At 45.3% G+C, this 12555-nt stretch overlaps 1 long non-coding RNA gene across 1 annotated transcript in view; it reads left to right on the forward strand.

Moving 5' to 3' along the window:
• Positions 1-24: 24 nt before the first annotated feature.
• The window catches only part of LOC140188794 (uncharacterized), a 47250-nt gene continuing 34719 nt past the window's right edge, over positions 25-12555 (forward strand). The window contains exon 1 of the long non-coding RNA XR_011883394.1: positions 25-105. This is a non-coding gene — a long non-coding RNA (uncharacterized lncRNA). The remainder of the gene's footprint in view (positions 106-12555) is intronic.

A 12555-nucleotide genomic window follows, 5' to 3' on the forward strand; every position in this document is an offset into this window, starting at 1 on the left:
GCCCCGCCCCTCCCCGGCGCCGTTCCCTCCGGAGATCCGCCACCAAGGTGCACGGGGAGCAAAATCGGGCCACCGGCAGGTTGGTCGGTAGCCAGGCTGGTTACGGTAAGGAACTGAACGCCTGGGGAAATTACAGCCTTGAGTGACAGTGTGAACCATGGTGAGCTACACCCGATATTTCCTTCCCTTCAAACCAATGGGAGTCATTGGAACGATTTCGTTTTGTTTGCAAACGCTAGAAAGACTTAGCATAGATGTTATCAAACATTAAGCACTGGGTGCAGAAGTTGCTTGGCGGAGCACAGCGCGGTATATTTAGTGACAGCTTGAGAGAAGTACCGGAGATTTGATTGGCAAGTTTGCAGATGATTGTAAAGTTGATAAAGAGAAGAAAAACTGGAGGCTGAATGAAGGAGCCGAAGATGAGCTTGATACGGAATGCAATCTGGAGAGGAGTTAAGTCATGTAGCTGAAGGGGAGGGGGGCAAACAAAGGAAGAGAATACGTGATAGACGGCAGGATATAGGAAATACAGAAAATCTAGTTGTGCATGTCTCCAGATCACTGAAGATAGCGGAGTATGATACATTGATTGAAAGGGCATATGGAACACTTGACTTTAGGCAAGGTAGTGCTAGGATTGTATGAAGCACTGGTCTAGCTCAAATATTATGTAAAATATGGGGCTTGACATGACAGGATTGATCTGACAGCACCAGAGAATGTACAGAGGGAATTTTTTTTTCAAAGCTGTTGCCAGGACTAGAATTTTATTTTAATAATGAGAGCAGATTTCTCAGCCGGAGCTCTTTTCTTTGAAACAAATAGAGTGTGGGGAGGAGTAGCTGAGGTGTGCAAAATTATGAGGGCTTTCATCAGGACAAACAGAAAGGGCCTTAGCAGATTGGTCAGTAAGTACGGATATAGTTTTAAGCTGATTAGTGGAAGGATTGAAGAGGAGTTGAAGACAAAAGTTTTCACTCAAGCTGTGTTGGAGATCTAGAACACACTGTCTGACAGGATAGTGGAATGAGAACTGCCATCATATTTTAAAATTCCTCTGACGAGCATTTGAACAACTCTGATGTCTAGGGACGTGAACCAGAAACTGGAATGTTGGTTTAACCTAAATAGAACCTTCCTGTATTGTAAATTTCTGTATAAGAAATTAAGGACAGATTCAGTAATTTGGTCTGAGAAAAATTTTAAGAACTACCTTAAAAGTGGAAAGGGGGATGGCAAGAGTTGGGATTCTAAAGTTTCTGGTCCTGGCCCCAGCAGGTTTGACAACTGGTGGTGGTGAGATTATATTTGAGAAGTATCAAGAAGTGAGGCATTTTACAGAGTTGTAAAGCAGGTGGAGATTACAGACAAAAGAAGGGTCAAAACTATGTAGGGATTTGAAAACAAAAGTGAGATCTTGAACATGGAGCCGTTGCTTGAACAGGTGTCAGTGTAGATTTGTGAACCGATTCTACATTCAGCAGAGTAGAGTATTTAATAGTTTGAAATTAAAATTGCCCCTACACTAGATAGGAATATTGGAGAAAGGAAAGGAAAGGTACTTTGCATCTGGAGTTTCCCCGGTTAGCGGACAATTTCCCCCCACGCCTCTCTGACGTAGTGGGGAACCGTGTACGAGGCAAGTTACAGCAGTGGTTTGCCGTTGCCCTCTGCCGGGTGAGTTTCCAAAGAGATCACCAGCTCGTAACCCAGCACGGATGGAAAGCGTGCGGGGGAGCCGGCTGGATTCGAACTCGGGACCTCCATCCTGAAGTCCGGCGCTGATGCCACTACACAGAACATAAGAAGTGTAGGCAGAAGTTGCTCCATTTGCTCTGCCATTTGATTGCAGTTGATGATTTACCTTAGCACTACTTTCTTGCACTAAAATCCATGTGCCTTAATTCCCTAAATATTCAAAAATCTATTAGTCAAAAGAGTGTGAGGGCAGAAACAGAAGATTCCCAAACTGTAGGCGTTTGTTTAACAAGTCTTAGACCAGAAGACATAGGAGCAACATGAGGCCATTCAGCCCATCGAGTCTGCTCCGCCATTCCATCATGGCTGATCTCGGATCCCACTCAACCCCATACATCTAGAATGTTACCTGGGTTTCATCACCTAAGTTACAGAGAAAGGTTGAACAAGTTGGGTCTTTATTCTTTGGAACATAGGAGGTTGAGGGGACTTGATAGCGGTATTTAAAATTATGAGGGAGATAGATAGAGTTGACGTGGATAGGCTTTTTCCATTGAGAGTGGGATTCAAACGAGAGGACATGAGTTGAGAGTTAAAGGGCAAAAGTTTAGGGGTAACATGAGGGGGAACTTCTTTACTCAGAGAGTGGTAGCTGTGTGGAACGAGCTTCCAGCAGAAGTGGAAGAGGCAGGTTCGATGTTGTCGTTTAAAGTTAAATTGGACAACTATACGGACAGGAAAGGAATGGAGGGTTATGGGCTGAGTGCAGGTCCATAGGACTAGGTGAGAGTAAGAGTTCAGCACGGACTGGAAGGGCCGAGATGGCCTGTTTCCATGGTGTAATTGTTATATGGTTATATCTGCCTTCTTGTCATATCCTTTGATGAGATACCTCTGCATTCTTCTAAATTCTAGTGAGTACAGGCCCAAACAGCCAAAGGCTCCTCATATGTTTACCCCCTTCATTCCCAGAATCATCCTCGTGAACCTCCTCTGGACTCTGTCCAATGACAACACATCCTTTCTGAGAAATGGGACCCAAAACTATTGACACTACCCCAAGTACAGCCTGACTAGTGTCTTATAAAACCTGAGCATTATCTCCTTGTTTTTATATTCTATTCCCTTTGAAATAAATATCAATATTGCATTTGCCTACTTTACCACAGACTCAACCTGGGAGTCTTGCATGAGGACTCCTAACCTCTCTGCACCTCCGATGTTTGAACCTTCTCCCCAGTTAGGTAATAATCCACACTATTGTTCCTTTTACCAAAATGCATTATTATATGTTTCCCAAAACTGTATTCCATCTGCCACTTTTTTGCCCACTCTTCCAATTTGTCTAAGTCCTGCTGCAATCGCATAGCTTCCTGAGCACTACCTGCCCCTCCACCTATCTTCGTATCAACGCAAACTTTGCCACAAAACCATTAATTCCATTATCCAAATCACTTACAAACAATGTGAAAAGTTGCGGTCCCAATACTGACCCCTGAGGAACACCACTAGTCACTGGCAGCCAACCTAAAAAGGCCCCTTTTATGCCCACTCGTTGCCTCCTGCCTGTCAGCCATTCCTTTATGCATGCTAACATCTTTCCTGTAACACCATAGGATTTTATCTTGTTAAGCAGCCACATGTGTGACACCTTATCAAATACCTTCTGATCCAAGTAAATGACATCCACTGCCTCTCCTTTGTCCCTGCTTGTTACTTCCTCGAAGAACTCTAACAGATTTGTCAGGCAACATTTCCCTTCACAGAAATCATGCTGACTTTGACTTATTTTATCGTTAGTCTCCAAGTACCTCAAACCCTCATCCTTAATAATAGACTCTAACACTTTCCCAACCACTGAGGTTAAACTAACTGGCCTATAATTTCTTTTCTTTTGTCTTCCTCCCTTCTTAAAGAGTGGAGTGACATTTGCAGTCTTCCAGTCTTCTGGGACCATGCCAGAATAAAGTGATTCTTGAAAGATCATGACCAATACATCTGTTATTTCTTCAGCAACCTCTCTCAGGACTCTGAAATGTAGTCCATCTGGCCCAGGTCATTTATCCACCTTCAGACCTTTGAGTTTGCCAAGTACTTTTTTGGTGGTAATAGCAATAGCACTCTCTCCTGCTCCCTGACACTCACGGACTTCTGGCACACTGCTAGTGTCTTCCACAGTGCAGTCTGATGCAAAGTGGCATTATGTTCGTTTGACATTTCTTTGTCCCCCATTACTACCTCACCAGCATAATTTTCCAGTGGTCCAGTATCAACTCTCACCTCCCTTTTACTCTTTATATAACTGAAAAGTGTCTTTTGGTATTCCGCTTTATATTATTGGCTAGTATGCTCTCATTTTTCATCTTTTCCCTTCTTTGCCTTTTGTTGGATTTTAAAAGCTTTCCAATCATCCAACTTTCCACTCAGTTTTACTACTTTATATGCCCTTTCCTTGGCTTTTATGTAGTCCTTAATTCCCTTGTCAGCCATGGTTGCCTACCCCTGCCATTTGAGAACAACTTCTGTGGGACCTATCCATCCTGCGTTGTGAACTATTCCCAGAAACTTCAGCCATCTCTGCTCTGCTGTCATCCCTGCCAGTATCCTCCTCAAATCCACCTGGGCAATCTCCTCTCTCATCCCTCTGTAATTCCCTTTATTCCATTCCGATACTGATACATGCGTGTTATACTTCTCCCTCTGAAATTGCAATATGAATTCAATAATATTATGATCACTGCCTCCTAAGGTATCCTTTACATTAAGCTCCCTAATAAGATCTGGGTTATTACACAACACCCAACCTATGATAACCTTTTGCCTAGTAGGCTCAAGCACAAGCTGCTCCAAAAAGCCATCTTGTAGACATTCAACAAATTCCCTCCCTTGCGATTCAACACCGACCTGATTTTCCCAATCGCCTTGCATATTACAATTGTGACGTTACCCTGATTAAATACTTTTTGCAGCTCCCTTTGCAATCTTAACCCCACATCTTGGCTACTATTTGGAGACCTATACATGAATTGCATAATTTTTTTTTTACCCTTGCTGTTTCTTAACTCCACCCACAAAGGTTCAACATTCGTTGACCCTATGCCACCTCTTTCTAAAGATGTAATTCCATCTCTTACCGACAGAGCCATACCACCGCCTAGGCCTTCCTGCCTGTCCTTTTGATACAAAGTATATCCTTTTGTGTTAGCTCCCAACTACGGCCTTCTTTCAGCCACCTTCAGTCCGGCATTCTTCACCCTTTATGCACTGAACTTGATAATTGATATTAGCCTGTTTTAGATAGCTCCTGAAAGAATTAGCGAACTGCCTATGAATACACTTGTGCTAACAGAGCAGAGTCCCAGCTATGCCGACCATTCATCGATCTCAATTCTCATGAAACGTGGGGATTTAGTTCATTTTTGGGTGTCATCAGGAATGAATGGTAAGGCCTAAAGAGATCTGGAGTTTGGGGCTGAAGTTAATCATAATGAAGGTGCCAGTGAGTGAAGTCGGGAGGGAGATTCATGCCCCAGGACTGCTGTTAGAGGGTTAGACAAGAAGATCAGGGCCTTGTGGAAGAATTCAAGCTCGACTCTATGCAGACATTCCACTCGTCACACTGAGACTCTGTGAGGCTGCATAGCTTCTGAGAAACACTTAGATCTGTGATTGTTTAGGGAGCATAGTCATAGTTCTTTGAAGATCAACACCCACAGAAATTTCCAATTCCTCATAAATGTTGAATATCATATGTTGATTCCGTGCTCCTGCTATATTGGATGTGCTCATTTCATATAAACGTACACTGAAGTGAGGTTTCTAATTTATTCTCCGGACCATAAAACCATTTGGTAAACATTGTTATAGATGTTGACTATTGCTGACATCCAATTCCTCCAAAACAAGTGCAGGCTTGTGATGTGGATACTACTATCAAATGGATAAAGAGCAGCAAATGAGGTACTATCCCACACAATGAACAGCTTAATGTTCATTAAGTTTAGGGAGCTTGATGTGAAGGATCCCTTAGGAGGCAGTGATCGTAGTATGATTGCTACCATATTGATATCTCATTGTTCACTGCATCTAGTTTGGCCGTATATGTTGCCTATGTCTAATTCTGTTCTTCCACCTGACTCACAATTGTCCACAAAAATACACTTTGCTGTGGAGGCCAGGTAAGCATTCAGCTGAGCTGGGGGAGTCAGTTCTGATGTTAATGTGAACTTTGTGTGTGTGTTTTAAATGGGTAAGAAACCAGTCATTTAAAATTAGGTGTGAAGAACTTTCTTCTCTTAGAGGGTAGTGAACTTCTGACCCTGAGGGTGTTGCAGCCACCTAAGTATTGATAAATATTTAAAAGATTGAAGAATTTAGGTTTATGAGGAACTGATCCAGCATATTTCAGCCATGACCATGTTGAATGGTGAGCCAGCTTGAGGGGCCTGGATAACGATCTTGGAGGTCAGGTTAGAGACATAGAAACATAGAAAGCCTACAGCACAATACAAGCCATTCAGCCCACAAAGCTGTGCCGAACATGTCCTTACCTTAGAACTACCTAGGCTTACCATAGACCTCTATTTTTCTGAGCTCTATGTACCTATCCAGGAGTCTCTTAAAAGACTCTATCGTTGCCGCCTTCACTGCCGCCGCCAGCAGCCTATTCCACGCACTCACCACTCTCTGCGTAAAAACTTACCCCTGACATCTCCTCTGTACCTACTTCCAAGCACCTTAAAACTGTGCCCTCTCGTGCTAGCCGTTTCAGCCCTGGGAAAAAGCCTCTGACTATCCACATGATTAAAGCCTCTCATCATCTTATGCACCTCTATCAGGTCACCTCTCATCCTCCGTCACTCCAAGGAGAAAAGGCCAAGTTCACTCAACCTATTCTCATAAGGCATGCTCCCCAATCCAAGCAACATCCTTGTAAATTTCTTCTGCACCCTTTCTGTGGTTTCCACATACTTCCTGTAGTGAGGTGACCAGAACTGAGCACAGTACTCCAAGTGGGGTCTAACCAGAGTCCTATATAGCTGCGACATTAAGTCTCGGCTCCTAAACTCAATCCCACGATTGATGAAGGCCAATGCACCGTATGCCTTCTTAACCACAGAGTCAACCTGCACAGCATCTTTGAGTGTCCAATGGACTTGGACCCCAAGATCCCTCTGATCCTCCACACTGCCAAGAGTCTTACCATTAATACTATATTTTGCCATCATATTTGACCCACCAAAATGAACCACCTCACACTTATCTGGGTTGAACTCCATCTGCCATTTCTCAGCCCAGTTTTGCATCCTATCAATGTCTTTCTGTAACCTCTGACAGCTCTCCACACTATCCACAACACCTCCAAATTTTGTGTCATCAGCAAATTTACGAACCCATCCCTCCACTTCCTCATCCAGGTCATTTATAAAAATCACAAAGAGTAAGGGTCCCAGAACAGATCCCTGAGGCACACCACTGGTGACCAACCTCCATGCAGAATAGGACCCATCTACAATCACTCCTTGCCTTCTGTGGACAAGCCAGTTCTGGATCCACAAAGCAATGTCCCCTTGGATCCCATGCCTCCTGACTTTCTCAATAAGCCTTGCATGGGGTACCTTATCACGTACCTTGCTGAAATCCATATACACTACATCTACTGCTCTTCCTTCATCAATGTGTTTAGTCACATCCTTAAAAAGTTCAATCAGGCTCATAAGGCACGACCTGCCTTTGACAAAGCCATGCTGACTATTCCCAATCATATTATGCCTCTCCAAATGTTCATAAATCCTGCCTGTCAGGATCTTCTCCATCAACTTACCAACCACTGAATTAAGACTCACTGGTCTATAATTTCCTGGGCTATCTCTACTCCCTTTCTTGAACAATGGAACAACATCAGCAGCCCTCCAATCCTCCGGAACCTCTCATGTCCTCATTGATGATGCAAAGATCATCACCAGAGGCTCAGCAATCTCCTCCCCTGCCTCCCACAGTAGCCTGGGGTACATCTCATCCAGTCCCAGTGACTTATCCAATTTGATGCTTTCCAAAAGCTCCAGCACATCCTCTTTCTTAATATCTACATGCTCAAGCTTTTCAGTCCGCTGTAAGTCATCCCTACAATTGCCAAGATCCTTTTCCATAGTGAATACTGAAGCAAAGTACTCATTAAGTACCTCTGCTATCTTCTCTGGTTCCATACACACTTTTCCACTGTCACACTTGAGTGGTCCTGTTCTCTCACATCTTATTCTCTTGCTCTTCACATACTTGTAGAATGCCTTGGGGTTTTCCTTAATCCTGTCTGCCAAGGCCTTCTCATGGCCCCTTATGGCTCTCCTAATTTCTTTCTTCAGCTCCCTCCTGCTAGCCTTATAATCGTTATCTAGTTTTTTGAATCTTTCATAAGCTCTTTTTTTTTTGACTAAATTTATAACAGCCTTCGTATGCCACCCTAACATCCTTTCCCTGTCTCATTGGAACATAATTATGCAGAACTCCGTGCAAATATCTCCTGAACATATGCCACATTTCTTCCATACATTTCCCTGAGAACATCTGTTCTCAATTTATGCTTCAAAGTTCCTACCTGATAGCCTCATATTTCCCCTTACTCCAATTAAATACCTTCCAAACCTGTCTGTTCCTAGTCCTCTCCAATGCTATGGTAAAGGAGGTGGAATTGTGATCACTATCTCCAAAATGCTGTCCCACTGAGAGACCTGACACCTGACCAGGTTCATTTCCAAATACCAGATCAAGTACAGCCTCTCCTCTTGTTGGCTGATCTACATATTGTGTCAAGAAACCTTCCTGAACACACCTAACAAACTCCAACCCATCTAAATCCCTCAATCTAGGGACATGCCAATCGATATTTGGGAAATTAAAATCTCCCGCCACAAAAACCCTGTTATTATTACACCTTTCCAGAATCTGTCTCAGTATCTGCTCCTCAATGTCCCTGTTACTATTGGGTGGTCGATAAAAAACACCCAGTAGAGGTATTGACCCCTTCCTGTTCCTAACTTCCATCCACAGAGACGCCATAGACAAATCCCTCCATGACTTCCTCCTTTTCTGCAGCCGAGGCACTATCTCTGAACAACAGTGCCACACCCCCACCTCTTTTGCCTCCCTCCCTGTCCTTTTTGAAACATCTAAAGCCTGGCACTCGAAGTAACCATTCCTGGATCATTGGGACCTCTTTTGGAGCAGGAGTGACCTGTACAAAAAGGACGGGTCCTTTGAATCTCTGCCCCCTGCTCCAATCCCTCAGCCATGCATTTATCCTCCACCTCACTCTATTCCTATACTCACTGTCATGTGGCACAGGCAGTAATCCCAAGATGACTACCTTTGTGGTCCTGCTTCTCAACTTTCTTCCTAATTCCCTGTAGTCTGCTTTCAGGACCTCCTCCCTTTTCTTGTCTATGTTGTTGGTACCAATATGTAACGTACTGCAACCTCTGGCTGTTCTCCTTCCCACTTCAGGATATCGTGGACACGATCAGAAACATCCCAGACTCCTGTCCTTCCCTCTTCTGACTGTTACCCACTTATCTGTCTCCCCAGGCCCCAGTGTGCACACCTGCCTATAGCTCCTCTCTATCACCTCCTCACTTTCCCTGACCAGATGAAGGTTATAGAGCTGCAGCTCCAGTTCCCAAACACAGTCCCTAAGGAGTTGCAGCTTGATGCACCTGGCACAGGTGTGGCCGTCTGCAAGGCTGGGAGGCTCCCATACTTCCCACATCTGACACCAAACACCAGCTTGGTGAAACCCATGATTGCAAGTCCTGGGTTGAGACTCAAAGTTAAAACCTGTGATTGGTGGGTCCTGGGTTGAGGTTTGAAGGTCAAACCCATGATTGGTGGGTCCTGGTTTGAGGCTGGAGGGTCAAACCCATGATTGGTGGGTCCTGGGTTGAGGCTCAAGGGTCAAACCCATGATAGGTGGATCCTGGGTTGAGGTTCGAAGGTCAAACCCATGATTGGTGGGTCCTGGGTTGAGGTTCAAAGGTCAAACCCATGATTGGCAAGTCCAGAGGTAGACAGCCTAAAATGTCAAAGACTGAATTTGGTGTGTCTGGAAGTAGAGGGTAAGTCCAGGCTAGAGCTTAAGGTTGAGGTTCGATGTCCACAAGTCTGAGAGTCTGGGCCAGAGACTGGAAGTTGGAGGCCTGGTATCTGTGAGTTTGAGAATCCGAGGTCAGGTACTGGAGGCAGCCTATCTGGGGTTGGATGCCTGTGTGTGTGAGGGGGTGGGCAGGCGGGAAAGGGACTTGCTTTGATATTGTCATCTTACTTTGTTCTGTTGTTGTTGCTGCTGCTGCTCGTGTTGTTCTGCGTTGTGTGTTGTGTAGTGTTGATCATTGTGGACATGGACCTGAGGTTTGATCAATTCATTCACTGGGGCCGAATTGGAAAGTTTGGGTGCAGACTGAATTCAGGGGTCCAGGCCCCAGAGCTTAAAGAAGCAGCAGAATGTGAAGTTTGGATGACGATTTAAGCACCAGGCCAGATTGAAAAGGTCAGGGTGTTGGAGCCGGAGGCGAGAGATGGGCCATTTCAGCCTGCTACTCCTTTATGTTTACTTGGCTGTGAGCCGAACTGAGACTGTGGCTTCATGTCTGTGGATGGACTCTCTTCCGTGGACTTCCATTCTCAACGCTATTTGCTTGGTTTCATTGCTTGCATGATTCGTTTTTCTTTTTCTCTCTGCACATCGGGTGTTTGACGGTCTTTTTTAATGGGTTCCTTGTCTTGTGGCTGCCTGTAAGGAGATGAATCGCAGGGTTGTACTAGCATATATACTTTGATAATAAATGCACTTTGAACTTTGAACATGTTGTATCGGTGCAGGAATGTGTGGCGACACTTGCAAGCTGCTCCCCCCCCCCCAGCACATCCTTGGGTGTGTTGGTTGTTCGTGACACATTTCACTGTATCTCAATCTGAGTCTGAATGTGGTGGTTTACTCCCATTCCTATTTCCGTGTGTTCTTTCAGCCAACGAATGAGCTTCATTTGTATAAGAGAAAGGAATTTTTACCTTTTTAACCAACCCCTGTCAGATAGTTCATGTCCAATGTCCCCCCCCCCCCACTCCCCATCATGAATTTCAGGTCAGGAATAGCAGAAGTGATCGGCAGAATAAGGTATCTGATTTGCCCCATGAGGATACCGTTCAAGCTGCCATAAAGCTCCCTTTGACCATAAGACAGGAGTTTCCCACCTATTTTATGCCATGGACCAATACCATCAAGCTTCAGGTCCACGGATCCAGGTTGGGAACCCCTGCTATAAGACATAAGAGCATGATTGGCCCTTGCAGCTCATAGAGTCCGCACCATTTGATCGTAGTTGACTTATTTTCCCATTCTCCTTCCTTCACCTTGTGACCTTTGATGCCGTCAAGAACTTATCAACCACCTCAGACTCTCAACCCTGTCCAGCTATGGACTTTCAACCCTGTCCAGCCATTTTCATGACTGATCTGGCCCAGTCCTCACCTCTTCTGTTCTCCAAAGCTCTCAGCTGCCTGACGCAATGACTTAGCCTTTGCACTGGCCCGACAGTGCATCTCAGCCCCGATCTTGGAGAAGTGCCCCCCCCCCCAATGCTGCGCCATCTTACCGTTTCCCCAGGATCTTCTCCAGGCTTTTCGCGTTTCGCGGTGAGAAGTTCCCAAGCGCCACTGGCTGGGCACGTTCTCCAGAAGACCTCGGCATCTCGTGTTCTCGTCTCTGCTGTACTGGAAGGTAAATCTCCCACACACAAACTTCATCTGTCTTTAGTTGCTCAGTTCCGGGCAACGAACCCTGGCGACCAGAGATGTGAGGTAATATGGTTGTGCGGTAGATAGTGTATCTTCTCGTAGCTACAACTACATGGGTTTTGATCCTGACCTTCACTGGAGTCTCTCTCGGGTTTGTATGTTTTCCCCTGGGACCGCGTGGGTTTCCACACGTTCCCGTGTGCCCCGATTTCCTTTCACGTCAGCATAATTGGCTACTGAAAATACCCCCCCCCCCCCCCGTGCAAGTGGTCAGTGAGAGAGTTACTGGAGTTAATGGGCCAGCACTGGACTGCGAGGCGGACGGCCATGAGTCCGAATCCGATCCGGCCGGATCCCAGCCTGGGCAGCAGCAGTTTCTGGCGGAAGAAATGCTTCCGTATCTTGCCACGAAAACCCTACGGACACGGCACACAACAGCAATGGGCAATAGGTGAAGTGAGGGGGGGGTAGGAGGATGAGATTAATGGAAATGTTCTGAGATCAGAGATGACGCAAAGGACCGAATGACCTCACTTGTAAATATAAATAAACAAAAGTCTGTTGAGTCCTGCTTCTTGAAATTCGAAGTTGTACAGGATTTAACAAAGAAAACGTTACTTTTTCCAAATCCCCCGGATTATCTGGTTAATTTTAGATTTGCAAACACTCGCCGGAGGGGAATGAGCTGCAGGAACTGTGAGTGTCAGTTACTGAGTATCGCCTCTGTCGGGGGCAGCTCTCCACATCGGAGCAAGTCCGCTCCACCTGCTGTTCGGCGACATGACCTATATTCCACTTCAAGGCAGCAGGCGCCGTGCTATCTAAAGTAGCTTCCCTGTTTAACTCCGGGGAAATGTCACTACTACAGAGCGCGGCAGTCGAACGGCCGAATCAATCACAGCGTGTCTCTTCTCAGAACTGGGGCAGTTTGTGCTTTCGCTTGAGGGTTGGGACAGACTCCCGCAGTGATGTTAACCTCATTTCTTTTTGATAACTTGCATTATGAAAGTTTTGAAGGATTTTTTTTAAAACTTCAAACTTCATAAGACGAACAGTCGATCTTTCTTC

The sequence above is a fragment of the Mobula birostris genome, chromosome 27, assembly GCF_030028105.1.
Source record: "Mobula birostris isolate sMobBir1 chromosome 27, sMobBir1.hap1, whole genome shotgun sequence".
Classification (NCBI taxonomy): domain Eukaryota; kingdom Metazoa; phylum Chordata; class Chondrichthyes; order Myliobatiformes; family Myliobatidae; genus Mobula; species Mobula birostris.